The sequence below is a fragment of the Astatotilapia calliptera genome, chromosome 23 (genome assembly GCF_900246225.1).
Source record: "Astatotilapia calliptera chromosome 23, fAstCal1.2, whole genome shotgun sequence".
Lineage (NCBI taxonomy): Eukaryota > Metazoa > Chordata > Actinopteri > Cichliformes > Cichlidae > Astatotilapia > Astatotilapia calliptera.
The window spans coordinates 40,383,045-40,397,403 of record NC_039323.1 but is presented as its reverse complement, the minus strand read 5'-3'; the positions used below and the strand labels follow the sequence as shown (position 1 = coordinate 40,397,403).

The 14,359-nt window shown below is 40.6% G+C and overlaps 2 long non-coding RNA genes across 2 annotated transcripts; one reads left to right on the top strand and one right to left on the bottom strand.

Annotated features, from left to right (window-relative positions):
- The first annotated feature begins 8,701 nt into the window (after positions 1–8,701).
- On the top strand, positions 8,702–9,573 carry LOC113016465 (uncharacterized). Its single transcript, XR_003271251.1, has 2 exons — positions 8,702–8,837; positions 8,980–9,573. It is a non-coding gene; the product is annotated as an uncharacterized LOC113016465 (long non-coding RNA).
- Positions 9,574–11,816: 2,243 nt separating this feature from the next.
- On the bottom strand, positions 11,817–13,156 carry LOC113016718 (uncharacterized). Its single transcript, XR_003271293.1, has 3 exons — positions 13,125–13,156; positions 12,641–12,698; positions 11,817–12,098 (listed from the first exon to the last, which is right to left on the bottom strand). It is a non-coding gene; the product is annotated as an uncharacterized LOC113016718 (long non-coding RNA).
- Positions 13,157–14,359: the final 1,203 nt, after the last annotated feature.

The window sequence follows — 14,359 nt, the reverse complement described above, 5'->3', positions numbered from 1 at the left end:
CGTGTCTGGGTCTAAACTCCGCTGCAGGTCCATATATCAAACGATCACTATGGCATTACTGAGAGTTGAAAAACTGTCTAAATTCTTTCATCTTTAATAAAAATGATCAGCGTTCTGCTCTACCAGGTGTAACAATTGAGTTTAACATCCAGGCATCCATGAAAACGGAATTTATGACATTTAACGGAGTTAGAAGTTAGCAGGGAGTTAGCTCGCTAGCTTCTATCTAAATACAATATAGCATGTCCTGACTGCGGGGTTTTGGAAACGAATTAAAACGTACAGCTCTGTTATCACTTCCAACATAAATGAAGACAGAAAGCTAAACAGCAGTGACGTTTGTAGGGTTACTGAAGTTTGGCTAGCTGGTATATAATGATGTGCTACGTGACCGCTAGCGACACAGCTATGTTAGCATAATATAAACAAGCTAACTTTTTTTCCACTTGATAAAAGTTACCGTGAGTGTTCTCGGTGGTCAGGAACAAATGTAATCGCATGGCAGGATGCTGTAAAAGGACCAAACTTCAGCCAGGAGAACAACTGAGATAATCCATCCACAATACGAGGTTAGTCATTCATATACTGCTGCATGGGCTGGGCTGTAGTTACATCCTAAGGTTTTAAAAACTGAGCTTAAATAAATGATTAGCGGTAATAAAAGCCGAGGGAGGTCAACAGTGATCGCTGACTGTTTTAGGAGCTTTTTGAGATCAAATAGAAGAAAATACATAACATTAAACATGTTAACAACACAAATGCCATATTAAACGCAGACTACTTTAGACCCGGAAGTAGGATTCGTCGCGTCATCACTGAACAACCGGATAATGTAGACAAAAACAAAAAAATAAAAAGATAGTGACAGATCGGGACTCCCGATCCTTACTGCGCATGTGCAAAGTCGGACCGTACAAATCGGGTCTACCCGATCCGTACTGCGCATGTGCAGGGGTTTTCTTCTTCTTCTGTTCGTTTAATGGCAGTGTACTCCCCAGTGTACGAGGATACCGCCACCTGCTGGCTGAGAGAATGAACCCTATTGTAAACTGAATTAGCGTCATTACAAACGAGTGTTAAATTTGATTTAGTGATAATCGAGTGTGTTTATGCTTGTCTGTGTGGAGAGGATTGTTGGAAAAGTGATGATAATGTCCGCTATCACTGTCAATTGCCAGTAAACACTTCATCTGGCTGCTGAATCTTCACGTGACATATTATAAAGTCTGTATTATTAACTCTGTCATTAGGCACCATTCTTCTTATTTTACGGCGCTGTTGTTCAATCGGGGGACGCTCTCTGTTGAGGAGAAAAGCAAAAATTTGTTGCGGATACGGATTATCCATTGTTTAAATGTCCCGGTAGTTGAAAAGGAGGCAGAGCTGTTGAGAAATGCTAAGAGCTAACTGGGCGCTAACTGTGTCATTCAAATATATTGAATGTTGCAATGTTGGCAAAGAGAGGAAGTGATGTAAGATTTGCGCATGCGGGGTACCAATCGGGTTTCCGGTACTGATCGGGTAGGGACAGACACGACCAGAGTTTCTGTCGCATTTTAGTTTTTAAAAATGTCGTGATAAGGGCGGGTCTTACTGTGAACCTGCACCCTCATTGGCTAATAACTTGAGATTGACAAGCCGTTATCCAATGAGCACGCGGCTTCTCCCAACATAAAGTAGTTTCCTTTGAAAAACCAAAGTCTGATTATTTTTGCCTCCACTGACGGAGCCTGTTGTTCCCACCACAGAGACACAGTAATGTCAGAGCGGTGTTAACACTCAGCTGCCTCAGCACAGCTCTCACTCTCCTCCTGCTCTCTCAGCTAAACTCACTTCCTCTCTACTTACAGGAAACCAGCGCTCAGAGGAGCCGAGCGGCCTCACGTTTCACCCACAGACACGAACAGCGTGGAATTATTTTATGTCATAAGAAGAAACATATTCATGTTAACACTCACCTGCCTCAGCTCCACCTTCCTCCTCCTGCTGCTCTGAACCAGTGATGGGTCGTTCGCGAACAAAATGGCTCTTAGAGCCGGATCTTAGACGTGAACGACGTCCCGTGTTTTTTTTTCTTTCTCTCAGCCCCTCTCTCTCTCTCTCTCGCACTTTTTTTCTGCTTCACTCTGCACACGAGCTTTGTGCTCTACGCTGGGCAGAGGGGGGAGGGGCGGTAGTTACACTCAGCAGTAGTGATGTGCGATACCACTGATTTTCTTTCCGATCCAATACCAAGTAATATTCAGGGTGGTATCGACGATACTGATCCGATACCGATACTTTGTACAAAAACGTATTTTATTTATTGTATCTCAAATTATAGCATCATATTGATTACAGGACATCAGATTACTTGTTCTTATCACGTAATAATGTAAGGTTCATTATATAGAAAAGTTGTGCGCTATTTGAACACCTTGCCTGCCTGCAGCACTAAAGGACTCCGTGAGAGACGTCTGTCTTGCCCTAGCAGCACCTGTCCTTCTCTTCAGTTCGTCTCAACATAAGCTCGTCATATTCTGTGATATGATTTACTCTGACGTGTTTGACAAGGTTAGTGATGTTGCCACAACCATACATGCCAACCCTCCCGATTTTTCCAGGAGAATACCGAATTTCAGTGCCCTCCCGAAAATCTCCCGGAGCCACCATTCTCCTGAATTTCTCCCGATTTTCCAGGACAACAAAATTGAAAAACCATATTGCAGAATTCATAGCGCGGCCAGCCAATTCCAGTTTCCAACAATGGTGGCAGCGATTTAGTTTTAATATTACTCTTATTTCCCTTTCTGGGTCGCAAAAAAACTTTTAACATATTTTCAGGTGAGAATGTAGCTGTGTAAACTTCAAATATCTGAGCCGACCGACGCATCATCTTCAAACCGCCGTGGTCTTTTGCTACTCGGGTTAAACATGATATATAAGTCACTTTGATAACTTAAAAATGTTATTGTTTGGCTTTTTCAGTGTTTTATTTGTTCGTGAGTAAATCGGTTTGGCTGAGATTGAAGTTATTAGATTAGATTAAATTAAATTGAAATTTATTAATCCCTCAGGAGGGTTCCTCCGGGGTTTTCATACAGCTGAATAAACGTCAAACAAAAAATGATTAAACAGAAGTGTGAGACGGTCAAGAGATTACATCAGTGCCCGGTTATATGTTAGATAGCAAGGAGCAGACAGCAGAGTTTCACTCCACCGAGGGAGCCTGTGACGTACTACCTGGCTTTCTTTAGACCGCGAAGGCCGGGTCCTCAGGTGGAAGCAGCCTCTGAATTTGGACACCCCCGCTGTTTCCGGACCGGCCAATAATAACGGTGACATTTAACGTATTTTATCCGATAAATAAACCCTGTAAAATGTATTTAGCCCCCCCAACAGCCCTTTTCCCTAATATGGCCACAACACCTCACTCTTGGAGCACTTTTTTGCCACATGTATCGCAAACCACGTCTCAGCTGTTTGTGTAGGTAAAATACGTCCGCACATGACGCTCAGCCATTGTTGTGAGTGCGCACGCCCAGTGTTGCCAACTCCTCAGTAAGGAAAATCGCCATTGGTTGTCCTAAAAGTCGCTAAATTACGCCATCGCCTAATTTGCATAATTGGTCATGCTAATGTAATTGTAACCTACGCTGTTGGAGAGAGAAATAACATCGTGGAAGAAACATAAAGTGAGCAAAAAACGTCCGAAATGCATTTAGAATTTATTTAGAACTACAAATTAAATTTCTTTTAGCAATTATTGTTTTTTAATGTCACAATTCCAACCCTGCTCCTTTATCCGGGCTTGGACCGGCAAAAGTGACCCAAAATAGGCGCTCTGGTGGAGTTACTGTGTGTGTGTGTGTGTATAAGTAGTTTTAAATCTTGTGATCCACAAAACAGCATAACAGTAAAAGAAGAACTGACTGCATTACAGTCAGTGCGGGAGCAGCGGCTTCGCTCATGCGCGGTTCATTTGCAGTTTGGACGCACAGGTGTGAACGTCTCCTGCAGCTGGCGGAGGACTATCCTCCGCCAGTGAGCGCTTTAGCACGGGTGAGGTGCCCACGGCCGCACCGCTGCTTGTTGAGAGTAAGAGCAACACGCCCTTTCACGTCAAAAAGTCGTCATAAATAAGTCGCCAATAACACCAGAAAAAGTCGCCAGATTTGTCGCTAGTTGCTTTTTAGAAAAAAAAAGTCACTAAGGGGTCTGAAAACTCGCTAAATATAGCGACAAAGTCGCTAAGTTGGCAACACTGCGCACGCCAAGGGGCTGCGAGACATTTATACAGCCGTATTTCGCACATGACTATGAAAGGCGGAAGAGGAAGTAGTTCCTTTGAATGTAGACAATCCGAATGTTATAGTTTCTTTCCACTGTGTTCCTGTTAATGATAAACTACAAATTTACTCTAAATTACTAAAATATCGATATTTAATGTGAGAATCGATTCTAGAACATAAATGGCTGGTATCGGAGGAATCGATATTTCAGGATCGATCCGCACATCACTACTCAGCAGCACAGGAACAGAGCCAGAGGGAGAGAGAGAGAAAGAGCCAGGGCCAACAACGTCACATTAGAAAGGTATAGTAATCATCCACAACTATTTTCAGTTGCAGATGATAAAGGATTCAGAAAGTTTATTCATGCAGGTCCATATGACAGAGAATGTGCATGTTCTTTTTGTTTTCATATTTTAATTTATATTTAATTGTGTTGTGGTTTGCAGTGTTTTGTGTTGTTTCACTTTAAATTTGTTTAAAAGGAAAAAGCTGAAAATTTAAATAGTTAAAAGTTGAAATGTGAATAGTTGATTTTTGTATTATATGATTTATTTATTACATTTTATGTGGAGTGAATAAATAAAAGTATATTGATGGTGGCCCCTAGAGACAAAGCACATACAAACTTCAAATCACGTACAAACTCCAAAACACGTAAAAACTCCAAAACATGTAAAAACACGTACAAACTCAGAAGCACATAAAAACTCAAAACACGTACAAAAGACAACAGAAGTGCTCCAGGATGCTGGGCGCAGTGTTGAGCTTTTGTTACCTAGTGGCTACACAAGCCAGCAAGTACCAACGACCGGATTTGGTGTGTGGTAGTAACAGGTAAATGAAAATGTTTTTTAATTATTTGAATATATATGAGTGCCTGTGTATAAATACACAAACAATTTCAATTGTGTAATTTAAGTGATCTAGTGGCTCTGCTTTGGAAGTTCAGTTAGAAATGTGTTTTGGAGTTTGTACGTGTTTTGTCTCTAGGGGCCACCGCATATATCTACTGTTAGATTTGTATTGTTGATTGTCATTTATGCTTAGAAATATTTACTTATATATGCTTAGAGTTTTGTAATTAGTTGTAGATTGGTAGAGGTTTTGATCCTTGATAGTCTGCAAACTTTGTGTGTATTAGACAGCACTTTGGGAGCATGAGAGGTCATACCGTGTCTTATTATTTTATGGTAGGATTAACGTAGTTGCGTCTGTTCTAGTCTAAGTGCTCTTTGTTTAGATGAACTGCAGGACTTCCTCACCGTGTTATCTAGGATGAACCATCTAGGGTGAGGGGGAGGCTACCCTCTTCCTGACCTAGGATGTTTGACCCTTTGATCAGCAGTCCCCACACACACACACACACACACACACACACACACAGGCAAGGTACTCTTTGTGTATGTAGACGTCATATGTTAATGAACTTATGCATATTCATGTAACCTCAATAAAAGGACAGTGATACGGGAGAACGGACGAGAGCTACTGGGGTCAAGCGAAGGAACGGTGCCTGTCCGGTTCTCTCCCGTGCACGAGTACCATGAAGAAGTTTGCCTACTTGTGTCTTGCTTGCAGTGTAATTATATTGTCTTAACGTTCCAGCGAATAGGTTTATGCTACAAACCTATCATCTGCCATAACCACTTTTTTTTACGTTAGTAATTCCTTTTGTGCATAATTTTATATTATTGTTAATAATAAATTAATTAAAGCAACAAAACAACCTGAAGAGCCGGTTTGGAGCCGAAAGAGCCGGTTCTCTAAAAAGAGCCGGAAATCCCATCACTACTCTGAATGGAGGATCAACACTTTCACTTTCACTGCTCCTCCCTAAACACAGAGGATGCTGGGACTTGTAGTTTTTACCTTGCGTGATATTTATGGCTGTGACACTAAATCACAGCATGAAAACTTCCTGCAAATATGTCACAGGCGATAAAAGTTTCACATTAAAGGTTTTATTATGTGCTCGTTATGATTGAAGCTCTGGTTGTGTGTTAGAGACAGAACCTGCAGAGTCCTCCACTCTGCCTCCTCCTCTGCAGGAATCAGCCTCTTGGCTGGTTTTATTCACCAATGTGAATAAAATCATCAAACTAATCCAAGTTCATTGTGAAATGCCTGAAAATGGAGGAATAAATCTGTCAGTTACCGTATAAAGTTTGAGTTTGTCAGTGTTTTACACGGAGACGGTCGTCAGATGTTGAATGTTTAGCATGAATGTTCCACATCTGGAGAAACCTTCAAGATTAAAGCCAGTGAAAAGTGAAGAGTTTATGCAGCAGCCGCACTTCCTGCAAATCTGTTCTTTCAAAATAAAGTGAAGAATCTAAAATTATATTCACGACAGGTTTAAAGGTGAAGGTGGTCACATGGTTTTAGTGGAATGCCTACGTGGGCGCGTCTGAGTGATTTTGATTCAGATTCGTGCAGCGTGGAGCAGTAAACACTTGTTTTTGTTCATCTGGACTCATGAATGATTCCAGTTAGCACATTTCCAGCCAATGAAACGTAACTACAGATGAAGACAAACACATTTAAGCTGCCTGACTCTCGAGTGTGGGTGCATGTTCCCATTTTCAGGCTGTTTTAGTTTTCAGTTTAGAGGAACGCTGCAAACTCACAAAAACGTCTTTCTTGTGAGGTTTTGTTGGCAGACTGATAAAAGCAGCAGCAGCTGGTGTTTGATGAGCAGACGTGTGTTTCCTGTTCTGTAATAATCAGCTTGTTACCATCACATAATGAACTCAGCCGTGACCAATGAGGCCGTCCTTGTGCGGTTCTCTGGCGCTGATTCTGACTGTGACCTTCACCTCTGCAGGGTCGCCTCTGCTCGTGGCTGAGCTCGTGTTTGTCAGGCTGACAAAATAAAAGCTTCTTCATTTCTGTGGCTGAAGAGGAGTCTGCTCTTCTTCACCAACAGGAAGTGAAACATTTCTCACTGATTCTGAAATCTTCACTTGTCTCACAAATTCACAGTAACACACACACGGTTGTGTTTTCATATCCTTGTGGGGACATCTATTTGACATCATGCTCTCCTCAGCCTTTTACTCTAACCATTAAGACTGAATGCCTAACCCTGACCTGACTGTCCCTGACACTAAAACCACATTCTGAGTCTCAAAAATGTCTTCAAACTTGTGGGGACGGGCATTTTGGTCCCCACAAATATATTAAAATCTGTAACATAATGTTTGGAGTTTATTCTGTTACTGTTACTATTTTTACCATTTCTTTTTGGCGCAACTGTAATCCACATAATTTCCTTAGGGATTAATAAAGTATTCTGATTCTGATTGTTTCAGGATGACCTGCCATTATCCAATCACACATCTGCTTACCTGTATCTTTGGCTCATTTCTCCTCCTCTTCTTTTCTAATTTTTCTAAACTGAGCACCTGATGGCTTTGAACTTTTCTTGTCCATCTTCCATTGGTTTTAATTTTGCACTCCAGTATGAACACAAAAGTTTCAGTGCTTCGTTTAAACTGTATGATACTTATACTGACCCAGGGTCAGTGTAAAATACAATCCTAGCTGTGTGAACAAAGCCTGGCTCCTTTAATCCTGCAAGACAAACCTCAGGATGCAGGTTATTATTACTCTTTCCTGCTGGCACACCTGTCACACCTGAGAGTCAGCTAGAAACTTACAGTGTAGTGTGCATCATGCAAAGACTGCCAGACTCTGTAATACTGCAAATGATCAGTGACTCAGGTTAACACTAAACTTTAAACGGCACCTCTGTGTCTCTGTGTGCTGAACATTTAGGATTGAGTCAGGCTGCATCAGCTGAAGCTGTTATTTGTATATATCAGTATTTTTTATTCAGGTGTGGGGAAAATACGTAAGACTGCAGTGAAGCGATGCACCAGATTAATCCCTGGCCAAAGGTATCGTACTTAAATCAGACTACTGATCCAGCCACATCAGCCTTTTGTGAGGTCTGTTTAAAGTAGACTAAAAGTGAACTGCAGGTTCCTGAGAGGTGGACTGTGAGCACAGAAACACATGTTCATATATACAGCTGCAGCAAACTTACATTAATTTTAAATAGATTTGTTACTCTGATGTCTGTCTCTGTGTTAGTCCTCTGACAGACTGGTGACCTGTCCAGGTGTGCTCTACCTATGACTACTGGGACAGGCTCTAGCCTCTGTAATAGAAATTTTCTGTTATTCTCATTTAAAGTATTTAAGTGCTTATGCATATGCTTAGTTGTGACACTGTTACTGTTCAGTGAAAGTTTCTAAAACTAGATGAACTTACTTCAGCTTCAGCAGTTTGAGAAAACAACTCCCTTTACAGGTGCTGATAAGGCCAAGGGCACAAAACAGCTTAACCATTGATCCGTTAGGTTTCATAGCGAGACACGTGAAGTGTGGTAGGATCAGTTTGTAACTTCCTCCCTCTTCCTTGGAATGCATAAAGGAGGAGGAGCAGCATATCAGTCTTGGACTGTCTAACCTGCCGGAGCAGCACTGAATGACCACCACACACGAGCATGTTCCTGCAACATTCAGCATCTGATCCTTCATCTGTGTGCTTCTGCTTTTGGTAAGTAGAGTTACCCAACTCCAGTATTTCTAAACACATGCCATCCATTTCTGACGGCCTGGTTACTTCCTGTCAGTTACTTTAGAAACCATGTGGTCACCTGACCTAACACTGTTTCTTCTTCTTCCCCTTAATGTTCAAGTGTCACATGTCAAACAGCTGGAGAGGAAACTACACCAGTGTACTGGGATGTTTCACCAACACGTGCCAGATGCTGTTCCTTCACGGTGACATCACCAGAGACAGCCCCACCCACCTCAGGACCTCGCCATTGATCATGATGATTATAATGATGACAGCGAGCGGAACTAAGACTGTAAAAATCCACGACCAGAATGTTTCTTTCTAATTATGAATGAATACTGAGAGCCTCTTTCTGTGTTTTGTCTGTTTTGGGTTTTTTACCTCATTTGTTACTAACAAAGTTCACAAACTCACACAGTTTACATTCTGTATGTTTCCATCTTTACCAGCCACACTCTAACTGCATTTAAGAAAATAATCCTTAGAAATCGTCGTTTTTCTCTTTTGTAATTGATGATAATTCAGTGAATATACTGCGCTGCTTCCTTCTATTGCGTCACACATTGCTTTAAGTTTTTCAGTGTCCAGTTATTTTTTACTGCTGTTTGAATTCTCTGTATGTTTGACCCTGTAGACTGTTTGATGGACTGCTCGTCTTCCTGTTTGTTACCGCCGCCTGTTTTTTAATAAAGATTTGGATTTCTGACTTCAACACAGCCTCTGCGTGTCCTCCCTTTGTGTCCTCTTCCTCTGTGAATGTGTTGCATGTGTCACAGATTCCTTTTATTAACAGCTTTCCCACAGTGAGTTGCATCAGCATTCATTCACAGCACATTTCAGAAGGATTCAGATTAATACAGTGATCTTACAGTCAGAATGATCCTGACAGAGTGCCACTGTAAATGATCTTTCATCAGGTCAATTTCAAAGTTCAGTATTTCAAAGCAGGAGTTATGAAGAATCATGCTGGCATTAGGACTAATAATATGTACTTACAAAGTCAAAGTTTTTTAATTATGCTAGAATATTGGAAGACAATCAACTTTTAGTGTTTTCCGCATATTAATTATTCTGAAATAGAGACGGTGACCCTAACTGTACAGAAGCACTAAACAACTGACAATCTAACAGACATCATTGGCCTGAGCCGTCATGCACAGTGAGTCTGATCCTTTGCTGTGAGAGTCTGACAAGCATGTTTCTGGTCAGTTTGGAAGAAATAATATCACAATGTTGATCTTTCTTTCCAATATTCCTTCTCTTTTACAACATAAACTGTGATCAAAGGTACTTATGTTCACAGCATGTAATAATACTGACAGTCCAGGGCATTGTGGTCTGTTGAGCTAGGGTTAGGGTTAGGGTTAGCAATTCAGACATATGTAATCAATATTAAACGTCTCTGACGTGGGCCACTGTCCGCAGTGTTGGGAAATCCATACCAGGCTGGAAGGAGTCAAGGTAGGTGAGCATCCACGAGAAGACACAGCAGATGCATCCTACTAATACTGACAGGACCAGGAGACTCCAGAAACCGAGCATCTTCTCTTCAGTGCCATCCTCGCCTGTCACCCTCTCTGCCCGCAGCTCTTTGAGTATGGGGTAGATAAGGGCGCAGAGAAACCCTTATTACTAATTTGTATTATAATTCAGTTTTCATGAAATATTCATATTCAGTATCGGTCCTTTTATATTATAACCACGTATCCACCCAGGCTCATGGTGGGGCAGGGCTCTGTCCTGGGATGCTTGAGTACAAGGTAATGTAGACCCTGACCAGGTATCCAGTCTGCCAGAATTGTTTTCAATATTTGGTTCAAAAACATGAGTGACAACAAAAATCCAACTAGGATTCTTGCATATGATGAATGAAGTCTGTCTTTGACTGTATTGTCCAGCTGATCCATCAAACCCCCAGCAGGTGAACCTTATTCATGACATAACACGGCAACAATGTAAAAAATGAAACAGCAACAGTCTAAATGTAAAGTGCATTCTAATCTCCTCTTCAATAAATCATATGCAAAGAGTCATTCAGGACTGTAAAACGTGAACTACAGAACCCAGAGTCTTCATCATTAAATCTCTGGTTGCTTCGTTTTTCTATCCTATATCAGATACTTTAAGGTTAGGTTAGGTGAAGTTGCATTCTCATGGTGAGGCAAAATGCTTTATGTGTGTGTGTGCGTGTCATGAACGGCTATAAAAGGCCTATAATTAAAGAACAAAGTGGGGTTTGAGTTCGAGTTGCGGCAGACTGTCACTACTTGTAAATGGAACGCAGCCTTCCTGTGGCGGACAGCTAATAACAGGAATCGGACGCGGTCCACCCAAGTCCACAGCAACCACCATAGCAACCGCCTAGCATGACCTTAAAAACATATTCTGTCTTCATAACTATCAAAAACATGAAATGATTTGCAAAGTGTGAAAGTGTTACAGCTGCAGAGAGCTATGGCGGTATCTTTGGAAGCTGTTTACATAGCTAATAATATACGATGTAACCATGGAGACAGTCAGTCACGTGAGCTAGCGGCGCATGTTTACTACAGTGAATAAGGTGATTGCGTGCACAGCGTCCACACGCTGCAGAGGGTAAAGACATTACTTCAATATTGTTTTATATTGATGTATATTTGCCTTCTGTTGACCATCACCTCAGGTTCACATCACAGTTTCAGCAGACAGATGCACACTGTCTAAATATGAACACATTCAAAAACTCATGTCTCAGAAATAAGCACAGCTGTTCATGTTTGTCATTAGAGTTTTATTTGTAAGAAAATTATGAACTTCATATTGTGCATCAAATAAAAGAACATTTCACAACTCTAAGTCAACAGAAACAGGAAACAGAAATGTCTCTAATGTAGACATGTACAGTGTAGTGTAAGCATTAAAAGATCATAAAGGAAACACTAACATTCATGTGAAACTAATTGTAATAAAAAAATGAACAGGTGGTTTATAGATGTAAAAGAAAGAATCTGAAAACAACACTTTTTTGGTCTAAGTGATCAAAGTAGAAAACAGAACTGATGTTCAAGAACAAACCGTAGCTGCACTAATATTACACATCTCCATCGTTGTACTGAACAGACATGTTGCTTTTAAAACCACATGCAGTGTGTGACCGTGACTGTTCACTGAGACCATGAACGCCACTTCGCTGAAGCCTTCGCCTTCTTCTTCTTCTTCTAAATTGGAAGCAGAAGGAGCACGAGCTGCTTTGATCTACTGAAAGGAAAAAGCAGAACATCTGAGCTGAAACCATTAAGACAGGAACAAATTCAATGCAGTGTCTCAGGTATCTTAGCCTGTTACAACTGTTGATTCAAGCTAAATACGGTTAACACACAGTGTCAGGGAGCTCCAGTGTGGGAACTAGTGGCTTTAGGTTTGTAGTCATTTAACTTTCATCCATTCATTCATTTAATTCAGGAGGAAGAAATGCCAGGTTGATGCAGGCTGGTTACATGCATTTGGTCCCATGCTGTCTTTAACTAAATGGCTTGGTTCACTTTATGGCTGGGCTGTATGTGGGGTTATATCATGTTATTTGGGAAGGAGTACCTGTCCCCTGTTAGACTTAGAAAGTTTCTCCATAAGTAGAGTTTCTAACTCTTCTAGCACATCTGTGGCTGACAGCTTTTTGGTGGCTCTTTTCTCTTTGTGCTGAATATCAACACTGTGGTTTCTTAGACTGTAAGCTTTACTTCAGCACAACCACTTGTAGAAGCTGCCACTCCAAATGTCTTTTGATAACAAGAAAAAAATACCTTTTCAGTCCACGGCCTGAAGTTCTTCTCTGACATCTTCTGCCATCAGCTTTGTCTGCTGGTTTGAAGACAATAAACCACAAAAAAGATGATTTAGTCACTTTGTCTGCGTCATGCAGCTCGAATGTGTCGTGTAACGATGTTGAATAGCCGTCGTTATCCTTCTGCTGTGTCAGTAGGATTGTACTGTACAGCATCTCATTGATATGTGAGGAATGCTAATGTAACACGATAACAGACTTACATCATTAAAACATAAAGGACAGGAGATATTTAGATATTTTTATATTTATATTACATTTTATAGCTGACGGATATTACTAAATAGATAGAATTTACTAAATAGCTGGATGAACATGAAAAATATGTCTATAATAACAAATGACCATGAGAGCCAGTAGAATTAATTCAACTGGACACTCAAACGACGTCCTTAAATGCTCTTTAAGTGGCAGAACAGATGAACAAACACTTAATCGCTTACTTGAGATGAAATCTGCTCAGCTACTTTGAAAACAGCTTCTAACTGGTTCCTCCTTTAACAGGAGGTTTTTCAGACTACATGTAGCTGTCCTCTATGTCAGCTCACACATTTACATTTATGTCACACTTATTTCTGCTTTCCCATTTTATAATTATTACTTACATTTTGATTAGATACCTTGAGTTTGTAAATGATCAGATTACATAATTGGAATACAATGTATCCAATTCAGGGTTGCGGGAGGATGAAGCCTATCCCAGCTGATACAGGACAAAGACAGGCTGCCAGTTTATTGCAGGGCTAATACAACATGTGTAACAGAAAATCCACTTAAATGTTTGATATTTCTTATAATAAGCATAATTATGACTATTATTTAAAGGTTTCTTTATAAATACATTTTGATTTTTTATAACCTCTAAAATATAAACCTGAGCTGTTAAATTCTGACCTCTGACCTCACTGCAGCTCCTTCTTGGAAGTACGTCTGCTTCTTGTCTTCCCCCAGTGATGACCGCCTGCCCTTGATATCACGTACTGTACCTGAGGAACAGAAAAGGACAAACACTTGCCTTCATTTAAGAAGTACATTCATACAGAGGTAATCTATGGAATCACACTAGTTCACCCTTTGGGAGAAATCAGTTCCTGTGAAACATTTCTGTATATGAACATCATGTGGAGAATGAATGAAATGAGTTCTTCAGGTGACTCAGCAGTCCCACACTGACAAATGAAATCTAGTTAAACTATTAAGCATATTTGCTCTTCTGAAATCTGTGTTAAACAACAACAAACATAAATTAGTAACAAAAACTACAGCTGAGTATAGGCTTTACAAACCACCAGCAGCCATAATGCTAAATTTTAATCTTCAAATGTTTCTGAGCTGTCTTCAACCTGCTTTTAACACATTAAAGTCCCACAGTCAGTGCAGCACTGGTGTCAAGCCAGCCTCCAATTCGAGACTTGCAGTCAAGCCAGCCTCCAGTTTGTTTTACGTTCTTTGTGTATTCAAAGTATTACGGGAATGGATGTGGAAACCGGATTTCAAAATAAAAGCCAACTTCGAGTGAATTAACAGATATGGTTTTTTTTGTTTTTTTTCTCTTTTCTACTTTCTTTTCTTTCTATTTTTACTGCACTTTACATACGTCAACATGTCAAACTTTGCAATCCAATCTATCTAAAAAGAAACCAATTCAAAGCACGGGCATGGAGGACTTCCTGGAAAG